Source organism: Amblyomma americanum, chromosome 7 (assembly GCF_052857255.1).
Source record: "Amblyomma americanum isolate KBUSLIRL-KWMA chromosome 7, ASM5285725v1, whole genome shotgun sequence".
In the NCBI taxonomy this organism is placed as follows: domain Eukaryota; kingdom Metazoa; phylum Arthropoda; class Arachnida; order Ixodida; family Ixodidae; genus Amblyomma; species Amblyomma americanum.
Window position 1 is genome coordinate 174,714,877 of NC_135503.1, and position 11,916 is coordinate 174,726,792.

The 11,916-nt window shown below is 51.0% G+C and overlaps 1 long non-coding RNA gene across 1 annotated transcript in view; it reads right to left on the reverse strand.

Annotated features, from left to right (window-relative positions):
* Positions 1-11,214, reverse strand: part of LOC144097589 (uncharacterized) — a 234,143-nt gene extending 222,929 nt beyond the window's left edge. Inside the window, exon 1 of the long non-coding RNA XR_013307078.1 lies at positions 11,072-11,214. This is a non-coding gene — a long non-coding RNA (uncharacterized LOC144097589). The remainder of the gene's footprint in view (positions 1-11,071) is intronic.
* Between the last annotated feature and the right edge of the window lie 702 nt (positions 11,215-11,916).

Here is an 11,916-nt window from a genome sequence, read left to right on the forward strand (position 1 = left end):
CCCTTTTTGTAACGCACCTCAAAGGAATATTGTTGCAAAGCGAGGCTCCAGCGCAGGAGGCGGCCATTTTTGGGAGAGATGGTCTGCAGCCATTGGAGAGGGCAGTGATCCGTCTCAATGATAAACCTCGAGCCGCAAGGTAGCATGACAATTTCTGAACGGCCCACACGAGACACGCACACTCTTTCTCGGTGGCGCTGTACGCCTGCTCACGACAGGTCAGCTTACGACTAGCATACAGGACGGGGTGTTCCACTTCTCCATTTTCCCGTTGGCACAGTACAACGCCCATGCCTCGCTCACTAGCATCGCACTGAACAACGAACCCTTTTGTGTAGTGTGGCGATCGTAGCACAGGCTGGCTTGTTAGGGCGCTCTTTAGGGCGCTAAAGGCTCTTTCCTTTGTCTCGCTCCAGACAACTGTTTGGGGCTCTGTTTTTCTTAGAGCATCCGTCAGGGGAGCCGCGATATCGGAGTACCTGGGGATGTACCTCTGATAGTAGCCGGCGACACCTAAGAACGACCGAATATCGGTCTTCGTGCGCGGTTGCGGGAAGTCTCGCACAGCGGCCACCTTTATTTCAGAGGGGCGGCGACGACCCTGTCCAATCACGTGACCGAGGTAGACAACCTCGGCCTGTGCTAATTGGCACTTGGGAGCCTTGACTGTCAAGCCCGCTTAGCGCAGGCGGGTTAGCACTGCTTGCAAGTGTGCCATATTCTCAGACCAGGATGCGGAGAATATCGCTACGTCGTCTAAATACGGTAAAGCGAATTCTTCGTGTCCCCGCAACACTTTGTTCATGAGGCTTGAAAAGCAGTATGGCGCGTTCTTCAAACCAAAACTCAAAACTTTAGGACGGAATGTTCCCATTGGTGAAATGAACGCCGCATACCTACTAGCCTCTTCTGTAAGTGGAACCTGCCAATAACCCCTGACAAGATCTAGGGTGGAAATAAACTGAGCGCTACTAACTTTCTCAAGGCGCTCCTCGATGTTAGGGATCGGATAAATTTTTTCCTTAGTGATGGAATTAAGCCTGCGGTAGTCGACTCAAGGACGAGGTTCCTTGCCCGGTACCTCAACTAAAATCAAAGGGGAGGTATAATCACTCTCACCCGCCTCAATAACACCGAGCTGTAGCATTTTCTTTACCTCAGCCTCCATAATATCGCGCTGGCGGGGTGACACCCGGTACGCCTTGGATCGTACTGGCTCTGGGGAGGTAAGTTCTCTATCATGAGTAAGGACAGAAGTCCTACCAGGCCTCTCAGAGAACTGCCCTTGAAACTCTTGTAAGAGTTGGTGTAGTTCGGTTTTCTGCTCAGGCGACAGCGGTGCTTTAATGATTAAGTCACTAATGACCTGATCAGTGTCTTCCCTGTTCGTCACTGAGCCTAGTCCCGGAAGCTCGACCGGAAGCTCTTCTAACTTTCCCGTGTCGGGCATTTCCTCTCCAGTACCTGGTGCCTTCAACGCTACAGGCTCAATTTTATTCAGTTCGGACGTGCTCTGAATATCAGCTTGCTGCGCCTCCGACCCTTTCTCATTGTTCGACAACGTCGGCCCCGCAACTACCGCATTTGCAGCGAGCTCCCGAACTCTCGATCTGGTTAAGGCCTGAACGCTAGCCTCACCAAACAAAAGCCCCTTCTCGCGCAGGAGGTGATCGGACCTGTTCGAAAATAGGTAGAGGTACTGGGGGGGGGGGGCAGCATAGATGACACTACGGCCTCCGTCTCAATTGCTCCGAAAGGTCCTTCAATAAGCACTTTAGCTAGGGGCAGACACACGCTATGAGCTTCCACGGCTTGCTTGATCCATGCGCACTCGCCCGTGAACATATCGGGTTCTACGTAAGAGGGGTGAACTACATCTATTGTAGCTGCGGAATCACGAAGCACTCGGCACTCTTTCCCGTTCACGAGGAAGTCTCGCATGTAAGGCTCGAGAATCTTCATGTTCTCGTCAGTGCTACACAATGACAAACACACGACTTTTCTTTTCGTTTCTGGACACTGCGCCGAAAAGTGACCCGGCTTCTGGCACGTATAACACACGCGCGCTTGCCTCGTCTCGAACCGCTTTCTGCGTTCGGCTTCGGCTGCCGCCGTCTACTTACGTTCGGTCGGACTGCTTTCACTCGCATCCGCACTACGTGTGTCCCCCTTTGCTCTCATGGGTGTGAACTTCGGCCTCTCAGACTTGGAGCCAAATTCACCCTTTTGACCGTCCTTAGCTCCGCGAGCCCGACGCGTCACAAACTCCTCGGCTAGCTCGGCGGCTTTAGCCACGGTACTAACGTCTGGCCTACCCAAGACCCAGTACCGCACGTTCTCAGGTAACCGACTATAAAACTGTTCTAGCCCGAAACACTGCAGAATTTTCTCGTGGTCACCAAACGCTTTCTCTTCTTTGAGCCACTCCTGCATGTTTGACATAAGCCTGTACGCAAACTCTGTATATGACTCACTTCTGCCTTTTTCATTTTCCCGAAACTTCCGACGGAACGCCTCCGCTGACAGCCTGTACTTTTTTAGCAGACTCGATTTCACTTGGTCGAAATCCTCTGCCTCCTCTCTCTTCAAGCGAGCGACTACGTCGGCCGCCTCGCCGGGTAACAAAGTGAGCAAGCGCTGGGGCCACGTTTCCCGAGAGAACACCTGCTTCTCGCACGTTCGCTCAAAGTTCACCAGTAACAAACCAATGTCCTCTCCAAGCTTAAACGGCCGCATCAGGTCAGTCATTTTGAACGATACCCGTTCTCCTGCACCGTGTGCCTGACTTCTATTACGAGCGCGTTCCATCTCTACCTCGAGACGCTTCATTTCCAAAGCGTGTTGACGGTCGCGCTCGTCTTTATCTTTTTGTTCTTTACGTTCGAGCTCGTCTTTCTCTTTTTGCTCTTTACGTTCGCGCTCCTTTTTTTGCTCCCTCTCCTCAATGGTCTCAAGGCATTCCGACAGCTCGTCATCCTCAGCCTCCAACTCAAGAATAGCCCTTAGCAGTTCTGGTTTTCTGAGTTTGTCTGAGACATCCAGACCCAACTCTCTTGCAAGCTCCAGCAATTTCGGTTTGCGCAACGACATCAAATCCATGGCTGCTCCGAATGCTGCTTTCTCTACTGCCTACTATTGTCTTGCCGCAAACTAACCCGGCAGCAACGACAACACAATTACCAGCTCTGTTTCTGACACTAACAAAAGCCTGGCAAAACTCAGAAGAAGAAAGTCCCGCACTCACCAAACCTCGCAGCCAAGAATTCAGCGCAGTCGTTCCGCTGCAGGCAACCAGTCATCACACAGGGCTCGTTGCACTGCTCCCGGATGGTCGTTGTGCTGCTCAGCATACAGTTGACCACATATCTTCGCTGCTGTCCTCCGTTGTTGGGATCTCACCGCTGGCTACCAGTTGTTGCAAATGGGTTGCAAGCCCCAAGGGTAGCGTTGGCCTGGCGACCTGGGGCACAGCTGGAAACATCCGAAGGTCCTGGCAAAGGATGAGTCGACTTTCAACAGAACAACTTGTTTATTCTGGCATCGCAAAAGAGCAGCCGGTCAGGGCGACCACGTTACTCGAAGGAAGGAATCGAAGTCTCTCTTTGGCGTCCGGGGCAGCTGCTTTTATACCCACTGAGTCCGGCTTGGGATGAGTCGCACGAGACGGCGACGCACGGACATGTTGAGACGTGAAGTGACGCGTCCGCCGGGCCGGCGCCGGTCAGACCTCCTCGCCTCCCAGTTGGGGAGCTCCTCTCCCCGGCTGCCGCGCTTTGACAAGCGTAGGCACCAACATGCACACACACACACACACGCACACACGACGACACGTGGCATTGAAACCTGCCTGGACGCGCTTGGCGGGAGGCGTTACGGCAGCACTGAACGGGCCCAAAATGACCGCCACTTTGAACGAAGCCCCGGCGTCCGTTGCATCCGCGCCGGCTATACCGCGCGTCGTAGGCGAAACGTAACAATTCCAGATTTGTAAATAAGAATCAATATGGTACAATCACCATTTTCTTTTGTTCTGTTACAAAGGGAAGCGCAAGCTCATACACGCCTGCATAAGTTGTATGAGGCCAGCTGTGATTAGCAAATAAAACACATCAATAGTGAGACCTATTCCAACTGCTTGTGTTGATCGTCGCATGCGATCTTTGAAGACGGAACCCGTGGTGGGAAAGAGCGAGAGTGCCCTGCTTTTCTTTTACCTATATGCGAGCCATTCCGGGATAGATGATCTGCTCGCCGTTGAGAATGGGGGCCACGACTCGGTCTTTCCACCTGGACAGAGCTAGCTGAGCGCTCACTCAGCATGAAGGTGTATACGATATCCTTCACCCGCGATCGCGATGCGTGGATCGCAATCGACTGGCCCCTAGTCGAATAAAATCTCGATCGGAAGTTTCCATGTAGCAACAATGAGTCCGGACCATACTCGATCGTTCAATCACAACAACGTAATGCGGCCAACGCATCAACTTTCGTTGAGTATTTCAAGTTGGATACCTCGCTGAACATTATGCAGTCAATATGACATCTGCTTAAGTCCTTCCGCGGCTCACCACAAAGAATAAACGAATAAAAATTGAGTACACTGGACCTGGTGGTACGAGTCAAACGCTTCGGCGAGCGCTGTATCAGTCCCGGATTTTCTCCTCGTAATGCCAGGCCGGTTAGATTGTCTGCAGCCAGTAGTGTTTTTATGCAAAAAGTGCTCTCAAAGCGTTCAGAGGCAGGCTTCCGTAGCGAAAAGCGCAGCGCACCTACGCAGCCTCGGCAGCGAACGCGGCGTGGTGGCACCTTAGCGAATGGCAGCGCCGCCACGCGGTGGCCGCAGGAAGGCATCACCGCAGCGGCCACGCGAGCGAGCTCCCTCGGCACACTAGCAAGTATATTCTAGGCACTATAGTTTAGCCGAAGTGGGACCAGAACGGGCTAGCCCAAGAGGCCACTGAATGGGCTAGTCCAAGAGGCCCGAGTGGGCTAGCCCAAGAGAGCCTGGAATGGGCCAGCCCAAGGTAATCCAGCGCGGAGCAGCGTGGGGCTATGCAGTAAGCCCACTGGGCTGCCCTTGTGGGTCCCCCCGATGCCGAGTTGCAAATCCCGCACATATCCCATGTCGGGCCCCTATGGACAGCCCGTGCCGGGCCCAGAAGGGCCCGCAATTCAGATCCCCATTTGTGCTACTGAGTTGAGTATAATTTTTGTTGAAACCTGTCGAATGCAGTCAACAGCATCGACATTGTTGACATAGCGTAAATTTTGTTGATGCCCGTTGAATGCAGTCAACAGCATCGAGTTGGTTGACAAGGTAAATATAAAATTTGTTTACAACCGTTGATTGCAGTCAATGGCACTGACAGTGTTGGCTAAGTTTAATATAAATTTTAGTGACTGCTGTTGGCTCTACTCAACAAGCATTCCGTTTTTGTTGGCTGGTTGTGTATTCTATAAGATGTCAACAGTTGGTCAACGAAATGGCGATGCTGATTTTTATAAGGGCACTAGCATTGTCTTTCAATCAGAATTAACAATGATATTAATGCGTAGCTGATCTACAGCCTGCTTACTACCCGACAGAAAGCGCCAGAACTTGCAGGAGAATCGTTCATAAAAGAAGCATGCTTATCCTCATATAAGTTTTTGCGCACATTTCACAGTTTGGAAACCAGATCTTCTTTGAGAGCACGCAAGTCAGCATGACAACCCTTTGATTTCCGCTTCCGTGCTAAGCGTCATTTTAGGTGGATGAAATCACGGCTGATCCAAGGGTTGTGATGCCTTGTTTTCTTACGCCGGACTCGAATCAATGTGTTCATGCATTTCATGACAATAGTCTTGAACCTGTTCCAAAGAAGCGAGACGTCTCGTCCGTGTTCGAACTCCGGAAAATTAAAATGCAAGACATCAAGAAACGATTCGCCATCTCCAGCCGAAGTTGCGCGAAACGTTCTCAGAGACGACAGTACTTTGCTGCCATGTGCGTTTAAAATTGTATGGACTGATTTGATTAGCGATGCCTTTCGTAATGGCCACATTAGAATCTAAAGAACATTTTTTAAACACAACCTTTGCGCGTAAAGTTCAAATAAACGGAGAGTTGAACAGGTGGGTACCTATTGCTGGGAAAGCAGCGCTGAGACAAGGGATAAAGAAAGAAGAAGGCAACTGGACCGACACTATCAAATGAAAGTTTATAAGAAAAAACACGCAAAATATGCTGCTTGAGAACCAGGAGCGCGTGCACAGCACCAAAAGCCATAGTGATACATCAATCACTTAAATCAGGGATTGATGGTCAGAATTGATCAGGAAATCAGTGAAGCGATTAATTATCATAAAACCATTGACTCGTGCGTGAGCACCCCGACTCTAACAGTTCATGACTATGGACAGTTGATGACAGTATGGCTGTCTAAGGAAAACGGTGGTCGCTCGAACACAAACGTAGCCATAGAGAGGAGCTTTTCGCTTAAGACAACGGTTAACCAGAGCTGAACGACCAGCAATTTTTATTCAATTACGCCTCATGACTTAAACAAGCACAAGCCACAAAACCACTTGATTTTCATTACATCACGCATTCACCACCTAATTTGCAACCAGTCCTTAAGTGCCAGCTCGTGCACTGCCTGCATTGCAGCAGAGTTCTGTAGATCGCTGCCCAAACAGAAACAGAAGACCTCCATGTCCCCTTTATCTACTCACTACGTCACTCTGAAACTTTGTAATTCGTAGCAGACATTCGTGTGAAATGAATCTGCAATAGAGAAACGCGTATCACACTCTATACTCATTCATTTTGAACCTTTCACCTGGGGCGGATGTAGTGTCTGTAATTAGCCAAATGTTATTGTTCAGTTGAAAAGTGGTTTAAATAACAAATAGCGGCTCAGCAAACAAGACCGTATTGTCTGCTGAGTCACGCGCCAAATCTCATCAATCGAACCCGTTCCAAATCCACCGCAACGACAACAGCACAAGCACAAATAAAGGTATTTGTCGTTGAGGGCCGGTCAGAAGACCGTCTGGTGAGAGAATCCAGAAAACGCTCACTCGCCAAAAAACGTTGGTTCTAAAGCATTAACGTTGGCTGTTCTCACGAATTCGTTGTTCATAATGTTGACGGGTAGTATAGGGCCGCTCATATAAGTGCACGTGACGGCACCGCACCGTTAACAGCTCCTTATCAGGCAGATTGCGCTTCTTCCTGTGAACCACTGTTGTGGTCGGCTTCATATGCAATATTGTTACAGGTTCTATTTACAAATAATATTTACAAGGCAGGTCGAGAGGAGCCTGGTGCGCCGGCGGCAGGATACTTGACTTCCTCTTCTACTTCCAGCCGCCGCACGTCTTCTTTATTCCTCAGAGCCCATGCGCAGCACGTGACATTTCCCCGTTCGCAGACGAAGCCCTCTGGGCCAGTCAATCAATCGGGATCCCGAGAGTAGAATGGCTTCAGCCGTGCGACATGCACGACCTGGGTTGTCCTTGAGCGGCGTCCTTGCGTTGATTGGAGAGAGATGACATAGTTGAGGTCATTGAGGCGAGCAACAACGATGAACGGGCCTGTGTAGTGGGATAGCAGCTTTTCTGATAAGCCACGCTTGCGTAGGGGCGTCCACAACCATACAACGTCACCGGGCAGGTAGGAGACATCCTTGCGCCGGCGCTGCTTAGAGCGATGCTGTGATGCCAAGGTGCGTATCCGGGCATTTCGACGGGCTTCTTCAGCGCGACATAGAGTGTTGGCAATAGAAGGCTCGGTGTCGAGAGAGAAAGGTAAGATGCTGTCGAGGGAGCTTCGAGGCGGACGGGCATAAAGAAGGAAGAATGGGCTGTAACCAGTTATTTCATGCCTCGACGTGTTATAGGCGTATGTAATGAAGGGAAGCACGTCGTCCCAGTTCTTATGGCGGGAATCGACATACATGGCCAGCATGGTCGTGAGTGTCCGATTGGTACGTTCAACCAGTCCATTAGTCTGGGGGTGGTACGGCGTCGAGTGGCGAAAATGGCATGAACTAAGACGCAGAAGCTCTTCCACAACGTCTGCCGTAAACTGGCGACCGCGGTCACTGATAACATCTCGAGGAGGTCCATGCCGGAGGATGACAGCACGAAGAAGGAAGAGCGAGACCTCAGCAGCGGTGGCGCAAGGTAGGGCGGCGGTTTCACAGTAACGGGTGTGGTGATCAACGCACACTATAATCCAGCGGTTACCGTTGGACGAGCGGGGAAACGGGCCGAGCAGATCGAGTCCAACTTGTTCATATGGCGTGCTTGGAGGTGGCAAAGGATGCAGGCGTCCAGGCGGAGAAGTCGTGGGAGGCTTGAACCGCTGACACTGCACGCAGGTGGCCACGTAGCGCTGAACCATGTGACGCATTTTTGGCCAGTAAAAACGTTCTTTGATGCGGTTAAGGGTCCTGGCAAACCCCAAGTGCCCAGCCGTGACGTCATCGTGCATTGCCTGCAGAACAGAGGAGTACAGAGTAGCCGGAACGACGAGGAGAAAGCGCGCTCCTCCAGGCGAGTAATTCGTTCTGTAGAGTAAACCGTCGCGAACGCAGAAAGGGCTTGCGGATGTCGGGTCACGGGCTTCGGCAAAAAGCGGCGCCAAGTGCTGATCCTTGCGTTGTTCCATCTGGAAAGTGCCAAGATCTGGAAACTCTTGGGAAACGGCAGCGAGATAGTCATCGAAGTTTTCATCATCGGAAGTAGTAACCATGAGCGGCAGCCGCGAGAGGCAATCTGCGTCGGCGTGTTGGCGGCCACTTTTGTAAGACACTTTGAAGTTAAACTCTTGGAGGCGTAACGCCCAGCGGGCCAACCGACCGCAGGGGTCGCGTAGATTGACCAGCCAGCACAGAGAGTGATGGTCTGTGACGACTGTAAAAGCACGTCCATAAAGGTACGAACGAAACCGTAGTACGCCGAAAACAACGGCGAGACACTCTTGGTCTGTTACAGTGTAATTGCATTCCGACTTGCTGAGGGTGCGACTTGCATAAGCGACAACGTGTTGATTGCCCTCGTGGCGTTGGATAAGCACAGCACCCACGCCGATGCCGCTGGCGTCAGTGTGGAGTTCAGTCGGTGCTGTCGGGCAGAAATGATGCAATATTGGCCGCGAGGTGAGGAGAAACTTGAGCTGCCGAAACGCGGAGTCGCATTCGGGAGTCCAGTGGAAAGGAGTGTCTTTCAGCAGGAGACTTGTAAGCGGGCAGGCTAAATCAGAAAACTTGGGAACGAAACGCCGAAAATATGAGCAAAGTCCTAGGAAACTCCTGAGCTCTTTCACTGATTTGGGTTCTTTGACACTGCTTACAGCTTCAACCTTCTGCGGGTCGGTCTGAGGCCATCCTTGTCAACGAGATGACCAAAGCACAGTAATTTGGCGTTCACCGAAGCGACACTTCTTCGAGTTCAGCACGAGGCCTGCTCTCTCTATGCAGTCTAGGACAATGGCTAAGCGGCTGTTATGTTCGGCGAAGGTCCTACCAAAAATAACAACATCGTCCAGATAACACATGCAAACTTGCCACTTCAGGCCACGTAAAAGCGTATCCATAAATCGTTCAAAAGTGGCAGGAGCGTTGCAAAGGCCGAAAGGCATAACATTAAATTCATACAACCCGTCAGGTGTCACGAATGCTGTCTTCTCTTTGTCTTGCCGGTGCATCGGGATCTGCCAGTACCCGGACCGTAGATCCACCGAGGAAAAGTAGGAGGCTGAGTGGAGGCAGTCAATGGCATCATCAACGCGCGGGAGCGGGTAAACATCCTTCTTTGTGACAGTGTTAAGCCGGCGGTAGTCGACACAAAATCGCCAAGTGCCATCTTTCTTTTTGACAAGGATCACTGGAGCAGCCCACGGGCTTAAAGATTCCTGAATGATGCCGCGGCGCAACATGTCACGGACTTGTTCATCGATTATCTGACGTTCGGAAGGCGAGACGCGGTACGGCTTTTGGCGAATCGGCTGTGCAGATCCAGTATTGATCATGTGATGGGTACGGGAAGCTGGAATCGGCGGTGGTTGGTCGCGACCAAAGTCAAACACGTCCGCATGCTTCATAAGAACGGCCACTAGTACCTGGCGGTCGCTAGTGGGTAGGGATTTGTTGACCATGGCTAGGAATTGAGAGTCGCTCAGATCGCGGCGTCTAGTTGGACGAGACACGTTGTCAGTGATCGCGGCAACTGGTACAGAAAAACGTTCTTCAAAGCCAGCAAGTTTTCAACCACATGGCAATACTGCAGGTTCGTTGGAATGATTGACAGTCCAAAGAGTGGCATGGCCCTTGGTCACATGGACGACGCTGCGGGGTACTAGCACACTTTTCTTTGCACAGTTAAGGGAACAAGGTTCCACCACAGCATCGAAGGCATCAGAAATCGTGCTCGAGGACACAACGGGAACGAATATGGCAGTCATTGCTGGAACGACGGTATCTTCAGACACAGAAAACACTTGGGCAACCACTGGCGAGTCTTCTATGAGAGCTGACCGAAGGCCAGGACTTAACGATATGCAATTTAAGTTTAGTTAGCGGCTGGTTTGAGTTGGCTTCCAATACACACAGAACTTTTGATCTTCCCGTTTTCCAATAAGGACGTGCAGTAATGTCAACGTGTTTTTCAGTTCTCGTTCTAGTGTGAACTGAATAGAACGCTCAACCGCGTTGATGTGTGCAAGGAAACCTTCGACCTGCGATGTCTTCAGAATGAACACCAAGCGGATAAACCCTATGAAGCGTTAAACTCCACAAAAAGAAAAAAGTTCATTAACTAAATATTGCGGCTTGCCTCCAGGTGCGACGTATCGGCTATTAGGGGCGCCTAAGTTGATGCCTGTGGATTGATTCAGAGCAGCTGGGGGCCTTGATTGCACGTTAACATTGCACAGCACACTCGTTTCGTGCACCGCCTCCTTCGAAATACGACCACAAGGCCGATTTTAAACCCGGTACTTTCAGATTAGCAGCCGAATGCCGAATCCACTTCGTCACCGCGGAATATCCTTCCATTTTGTGCAGAGCTGTTCAGCTGTACTCACCCAGAACGCAGAAGGAGGCCCGCCGAATTGCTATTCGTGCTGTGATAGAATTGAGAGCCAACAAGGTAACACAGATAATTTTTTGAGTTTCAGTCGAGGTTCTTTCCATGATGCCTCAGGCTCGTTTACAGAGGAGGGGCTATACAACGATTCTGTTGTGACTGGGAGCGCAGCTGTGGCACTATTCCTCTTTTTGTTCTCTTCCTACACTCGATAATAACTCACGCTTGATTGGGAGAAATAAAGAAGCCATAAAAGAGCTTTATTACAACGATTGCGATTTCAACCGCCCGTTTAGATGTATCCTGGCCTACGTTCTTGCGGCAGACCTTTCCCAGTCTTTTTTGTGAGCGCATACGTGAACTGCGAGCTGCCCTTTTTCTTTCTCGTCATGCCGATGGCCGAGAATGGGCTGTGGTGACAGGTAACATAGCCCTGCGGCTACGGCAAAGGGGCAACTGACCAAGGCGGTGGTCAGACTTGTGACGCAGCAGAACATTATATGACCCTCTGGCCCCGGGCAGACCGCGATTGGAAACTGAACCTGGCAACGCTTAACGCTAGAACCGTATCCGGTGAGGCTAGCCGAGTATTCCTTTCGAGAAACTAGACTGTAATAACTAGGATTTCGTAGGGCTCAGTGAGGTTAGGAGGACCGATTAGGTGTATACAGTACTAAGAGGCGGGCTCGTAATTTCCTATCGTGGATTGGTGGACAGACGAGAAGTAGGTGTGGGATTCCCCCTCAGTCAGGGCCTTGCAGAAGCGTCTGCAACATGAAGATGTTAGTGAGTTGCTACACAACGCATTTCCGAGCATCTGCAGGGACATCCCCGCAGGGGGAT